Source organism: Echinops telfairi, unplaced genomic scaffold (assembly GCF_000313985.2).
Source record: "Echinops telfairi isolate 266 unplaced genomic scaffold, ASM31398v2 ScPeMD7_7420;HRSCAF=8458, whole genome shotgun sequence".
NCBI lineage: Eukaryota > Metazoa > Chordata > Mammalia > Afrosoricida > Tenrecidae > Echinops > Echinops telfairi.
In genome coordinates, this window is record NW_022111320.1 from 1021379 (window position 1) to 1028464 (window position 7086).

Consider the following 7086-nt stretch of genomic DNA (forward strand, 5'->3'; position numbering starts at 1 on the left):
TTATTAAAACTCAAGTTTTCTTTCTCTACACTTTGTTATCTATTGACTTAAAGTCTTCACAAAGCAGCTGGCGCACAGGTGTGCAATGACTGGTTCACCTCCCGCTCCCAGTAACCATGCTGACTAGTTTCCTTGTGTATCTTTCACTAGGTATCTGTGTACAAGTCAAAATACATACGTTCTTCGCTCAGACATCCCGAACCATACATCAGACCCCAAAGTGCCTTTGATTGAAATAGAAATCAAGCGATCTTTGCCACAGCCCTAACCCCTGATTATGAAGAGTTGTTCTTTTCAATAAGGGGCCCTCTTGGTTAAAAAATTAATTTCCTTATAAATTTTAGATAACATTTTAAAATATCTCCCATATCACCAAAGTTAAGAAAGGGTTATTTGGCAAAAAGAAATAGGAGGTCTAGAGAACTAAAATGCTCAAGATCACGCATTAACTTAACTCACTCAACTTCTATCCAGGATTTCAACCTCAGGAAAGGTGGTGTAGACTGACCATCCTCACCTTCCCACCCTGTGCAGTTTTGCAGGAGTTCCAACAGCACCCCATGCAGACTTACCCAGAGATCCAGAGCTCCCTCTAATTGGAGAGGAGGGAGAAAAGAGGAAGGTTGGAGACAAAATTCAAACGTTTAGTTCCTCGTGGACTAGCACCAGGAAGTGCACGTAGAGGAAGGGAAACCAGCGTGCCTGGCTCAGTTAATCAGTAACACACAGCCGCAGTCCTGGCTAGTTGGCCTTGCAGTGGCAAATTAACAGGTACCACAAGAGCACCTGAGTGGCTAGACAGGTTTGTAAACTCGATCTGCAAAATTCAAAATTTGGAAGAACAAGTCCCAGGTGGGGAACAGGCTGTCTGTCGCAGGCTAAACCAGAGAAAACAAGTGAGAAACTCAGAAAGCCCTCCAGCATCCTGGGCAGGGTCTCCAGCAGAGCTCGTTCTTCCCCACTGGAGCCAGAGACCTGAGGGGGAAGAAAAGGGCAAAGAGGAAGTGTGCTTGTAAACTGTTGTGTGCACAAGATGTGGGCAGAGTCCCACCTGGCTGTGTGAGAGTGGGCCTGCCAGGGCACCTCTCCAAGCCTCAGTTTCTTCATAAGTCAACCAGCTCAAAAGTTTTGCAAATCTGAATCCAGAACCCACCAAACGAAATCCACTGCCATGGAGTCAATCCTGATTCAAGACATCGAAGAACTGCCCCTCTGGTTTTCCAAGGCTGTGAATCTTTACAGGAGCAGACACCTTATCTTTCTCCTGGGAAGTGGGTTAGGGGTCCCTACTGCTGACCCTGTTGTTAGCAGCCCACCAGGGACCCTTGGAACCAGCTCAGTACAATCTAATTTCAATTTCCCAGCATCCCAGCAGGGAAATTCCTAGCAGGATATAAACCCCAGCTTCTGACAGAGCTTTAGAAATTTTCAGGAACTGTCCAAGGAGATCTTGATCCTCAATTTGAAAAACATTACAGGAAGGTGCTATCGGCTCCATTCCCAGAAATAACTGTCTCAATTCAAGAAAAATAAATGGGCAATGTTTCTATGCATTGAAATTGATATCTAAGACTTGGAATGCCAGAAGAGACACATTAAGATCCTTAAGCCCACTGCAACTTGACTACAAGCCAGAAGTGATAGATAAGTGGGCAACTTTGATGTGGAAAAGCCTCTGCAGAACAGACCCCAAACATCACTCACTTCTAAACAAATAGCTACCACAGTTTATAAACAAACTCTTGAATGTTTTCTGGAACCAGACTTGAATTTATAACCTCGTAAGCGCCCTGGTGTTTCCACCACCCATCTGTCATACTGTGGTGACGTGAATGCTGCTAAGATGCTGGAAGCTATGCCACTGATATTGCAAAGACCTTCAGTCACCGTGATGGGCAGTTTTCACTGGGGTGTGCAACTAAGGCAGACTAGGAAGAAAGGCGCAGCTATCGGCTTCCAAAAACTAGATAATGAAAACTCAATTTGGATGATAATAGAATAAAACCCGTTGTTCTCTTGCACTGGTGCATGTGCATAGCATTGGGTCTCATGATAAGCACATGCTTAGAACCACGGGTATAGCCAGTAGAGACCCAATGCCAATTCCACTCAGTGATATTAGGTTAAGTCATCGGCAATTGAATTTTGACCTACAAATATAGCAAACAGCAAATCCGGAGGAAGACTTTGTATCTGCCTATCATCCCTCGATTTCCTGGAGGGGGGGAAGATCATTAGAAATCAGCATTTGGTGCATTTTCTTCCCAGTTCTGTCATTTATGACGAAGGTTTAAGAAAGACTGAAGAAAATCACTTCACCTCTGTGGGCCCTGGTTTCATGATTTATATAGTAAATGTGGCAGGCTTGTCCTTTTCTGCTTTGTCTGATTATTAACAAGGCACAGCCACTTGCTTGACAATACAAACCTACAGAGGCTGTTGGTGAGCATGTCTTTCACCTCGCTATAAAAAAGTTCTTTGGTGATCCCTTCTGCACTCACCCTGCTGCCCTCTGCCACTGTGAAGCACAAGACCATGGTGATAATAACACAAAGCTGTGTAAACTTCTTCATGAGCCTCTTAAAACACACTCCGATTCGGCACACCCTACCACAGCAGTCCTGGATTTCTCCTTAGACACAAACGGTCACGGGTGTCAAAGAGATGTAAGTGAGTGTCCACTGAACTGTGTCTAAATGGTTTTCCTTGTGACCGAAGTCAGCCTGGAATCAGCCTGCCCAGTGAGAAGACAGAACATGCTTCCCAGGCCGGGGAGGCATTGTTCAAAGTAATGAGTTCTGCACCACTTGGTCCACAATTCACAGCTGAGTCTGATTTTCCTAGACAAAGAGCAATAACCAAATGGGGTGCCCTTCAGCAAGCTTCTCCAAGCTTGGCAGTTGTTATTGGGCTCGGGAAGTGCCACAGTCTCTCTAACCTTCTATGTCCTAGGAGTGAGGACAGGAAATATTTGCCAACCTCAGTCAATATGAAGCCAGTAGTTTATCATGTTTGGTAGGCATTTCAGTAGTGTCTAAATTCGATTGAAACTCTATTGTATGCCTAGAAATTCTTCTCTCCACCCAGTTCAAAAAATGTTAAAATGTTTAAATCCCTTACTGTATTCCTTTTCGTCTTTGTCATAATTTCATATCCCTCTCCCTCCCCATCCCTTTTATTAACTTGGAAAAATAATAGTCCCAATTCTTCAAATATGCAGATCAACATCATTCTTGGAAGGGAGCTACAGAAGGTTCACTATGTCATGAAAGACGAAGTTAGAACAAAGGACTACTGAATCACTCGCCTTATCTTCATCTAAGAAACCTGAGAACTGCAAGGTTTCTATGCTTCTCCCAAACTCAGCCCTAGACTTGCCAAGACTGCAAGTTTTAGGGCCCCTCAAGCCTGCATTGCAAAACTCTAAGGAGGGAGGTGCACATCCTACTTCTTGCCTTATATAGTAACTCAAAAAACAGTATTTGGTTCACTTTTTTAAACAAGGTTTAAGCACTGTCAAGGCATTCCTCTAAAGTGCTCAGGTTTCTGAATCGGGAAGCTGGATTGCTGGGCACAAAATCAACTGTCTTTCTGAGTACCAAAGGTAGAATCTGTTCCTTTTAGCCCTGGAAGTGTGAAATAGCATTCGTGTTAGCATTCATGATCCTCAGTTCCTTGAGACCAAGAACCTGGACTTGTCATGCCTCATATACAAATATTTGTGGACCAAGTGAATAGATGGAGAAAACAGCATTTCATTAAAAGGGTTTTCAAGTGGGGAGCGGGGAGGAAGGGCGGGGTGGGAAAAAAAGAAAAATGAGGAGCTGATTCCAGGAGCCCAAGCGGAAAGCAAGTGCTTTTAGAATGACGAGGGCAACGAATGTATAAGTGTGCTTTACACAATTGATGTATGTGTGGATTGTGATAAGAGTTGTGTGATCCCCAATAAAATGATTTAAAAATAATAATAATAAATAAATAAATAAAGAGTTTTCAGAGAGGATTATATTAGGGTACCCGAACAGCACTTAACCTGATTCAGTTTTTGTCATTCTACCCCAGTAAGAACATGAAAGATTAATTGAGAATTTACATTGTGATGATTGTGAAGATGTGGGCAACCTATCAAACAGCAGCGTGACTTTCACAGCGTGTATTAGGAAGCCAGCACAACTATAAATCCTGGCTCTCCTCAACAGCCTCCCCTCCCTTTGTCTCATTCCCACTGCCTCCCCCCTGCACTCCCAATCTCATTATCCCACCATCCGTTAAAACTGCAGTTAGCCTCCTGGAACTGGCAGAAACACATGTCACTGAGAATTAGGGGATTGAAATAGGGGCGTCACAGTGCAGCTCCTCATGGTGTCACTGCCTCCACCTCTTCCCTTATCAGAGCCAAAGACAATCCTTAGTAATATTTATCATCCATTTTAACTGATCATTTCATTGATTAATATAAGGGTAACATGTGTAAGTGTTTCTTAGAGTATATGAATGCAACAAAATTATTTTGTAGAATCTCTCCATGTACAACAGTATAAGTAACTGAGTAGAAACCTTCTTTAAATGTTTTCCTTCTTCCCCTAATTACTTACTGCTCCAGTCTCAAAAAAAATAATAATAATTATAGATATATGGTCACAAATAACATTTACCATAAAACTTTAATAATACATCATAAAAATTTGACAAAATTTAAATGGCAGCAATAAATACAACAACATATGTTTGTAGCACATGAAATCAAAACCACATGATTTGAAATATCATTGTAATTGGATAATTATGACAGTTCTGATGTGGAGAGCCGTATTAGAAGGTTCAAAAAGTAAATTAGCATAGTGTTTTAATCTTGGAGGTATACAGATACATGTGAGCTGGGCTTACAAAATCTTTTTAAATTATATCTTTGTTGCTATATCTAACTATAGAGCTATTTTATGAGAAATAATAAATTTCTGCAGAACACTGCACAAGATTTTCCAAAGTCACTTTGGTGTCACCTCCATGTCACCTGTCTCTGCATGCACCCCAACATCCCCCTAGAGACACCACTGATTTAGAACTGGTTATAAGCCACCAGAGAATGTCACAAAGTACCGAAAGCAGAAAATCAAGTGTGTCTATGTTTTTTAATTAGGGAAGAGGAAAAGGAATTCGATTGTGTGTTTACATTCTTTAACATTTGAGTTAGGCGAGTTGCATTTAGAATGAAGGGTGGAAGAAATACTTTAACATCATGTTATTTGCTAATTATTTGAAAACTAATATTGCTATTCGATTTTATTTGCTAGTGGTGTAAGAGAATTGTCAAAACTTCTAACTTTAATAAACCTTTGCCATTTTTTCAAAGCAAGTAGGTTAAACGGGATACAGGAAGCCAGAATCTATGACTCCGCCTGAGCTATACTATGCCTCATTTCTTTCAGGCAGAGTAATTCCACATTAAACTCTTATTAGCAGCTATATTAGTTTTAACCCATGTTTCTTTATAAGTAACTAGATAGCAATCATGGTGGCAAATACTGACGTAGCCTTAAAAAAAATCAGCAAAAAAGCACTACAGCTCTTTCCTTAAAATGTAATTTAAAAAGGCAGGTGGTCAAGAGTCACTACTTTAAGAAAATAAAAATGACTTAACAGAAAGCTTGAGAAAACTGACTGGTTTGTGGTGAGGCTTCTTGAAACATTTCCTGCAGAACATTAACCCCAGAAGTCACCAGAACGCAGGGGCAACTGGAAAAACAATCAACTCCTCTGGGAAAGCCTTTGTTCCTTTTAATTGATTTTTTACTCCAGCCACGCTGGCCCGCGGTGGAAAGCATCTAGTTGTCATCACGGTCCCAGAAGGAGGACACAGGTGCGGCCGGATTGTAGACGCCTGCTCTCTTACCGGAGAAAAAGAGGCAGAGGTCGATCCCCAACGCTCTGGAGCAATCACCTGACCGAATTTTTAAAAACTGCCACCAGGAAGTAGATGTTTTGTGTACACATGCCTGGGGGGCGGGGGTCAGTTACTATTCCAATAAGCAATCTCTCACCACTTTCTTCTATCTATAACCAAAATGGTAAACGCACGGGACAGGCTAGAACGGGAGGGTTTTTCGGTTTGTTTTTCGCTTTTTCAAGTTTAGATGGTCAAGTTTTAAGGCTAAAACACGGAATGTCAAAATAGAAACATAAATAAATGTCGAGTTATAAACAGCGGTGAAAAAGTGCCGGGGAGAAGAGCGGGCCCCTTTCGAAGCCGTGCGAGGGCAGCTCCACGGCGGACGGGACACGGGGCGCGGGGTGGCGTCCTCGACCTGCGGCGCCGTCGCCATGGGAACCCCAAGCATGCGCACGGCGAACCAGCGCCCGCCGAGCCCTCCGGGTTTGCGCTCCGCGGGGCGCTGCACCGCTCGGGTGCGCCGCGTTGGTCCAGCTAAAGAGCGATGGAGTAACTCCTCGCGGTGAGCACCTCGGACTGGGTCCCGAGGGGGGTCACGGGGCGCGGGAAGAGTCTCGGACCTTCCCGAGCGCCAAGGACACTGCATTTCGCTTGTTGGGAGAAGCGGACCTGCTTTCCTGGCCACGTCCAGCGACGGGAGTGGGGTCCGGGCACCTCGCCTGGAGGGGATGCATTCTGCAACTTGTGAACTGTGGGACCTCCAGAGCAGCTGTGGTCCGGTTCCTGGCACCGGGTCTGGGGGTTCCCCTTCCACAACTCTCACACACACAGCATGGAGCTTTCCCAGGCTTTCCCGGGCTGGGAACGCCCGCCCAGAGGAACTCGGGCCACCTGCTCACGAGCTCACCGGGCCACCTGAGGTGCCCGCCCGGTCGTTCCTGCATACTCCCCTCCCTCCCCCAGCCCTACCACCCTGCTCCCCCAAAGCACTGACCTCCTCAGCTTTCAGTGTCCCGCAGAAAAGGACTCCTCTGAGTCTTGGGCACCAGAGCAGCGTCCAAAGTGCTGGCGTGCACGGAGACTGGCCCTTGGAACCCTCAGTGCCAGAACCCCGTTGTAGGGCAGAAAAGCGCCCCAGAAGGACGCTGAACCTCACCAGCGACAACCCACTGAAAACCCGGCAGGGCAGAGCCGAG

At 44.7% G+C, this 7086-nt stretch overlaps 1 protein-coding gene across 1 annotated transcript in view; it reads right to left on the minus strand.

The window, feature by feature from the left end:
* Positions 1-6940, minus strand: part of PLCH1 (phospholipase C eta 1) — a 261944-nt gene extending 255004 nt beyond the window's left edge. Inside the window, exon 1 of the mRNA XM_045297657.1 lies at positions 6885-6940. The gene's annotated coding sequence lies outside the window, so the exon portion shown is untranslated. The remainder of the gene's footprint in view (positions 1-6884) is intronic.
* Positions 6941-7086: the final 146 nt, after the last annotated feature.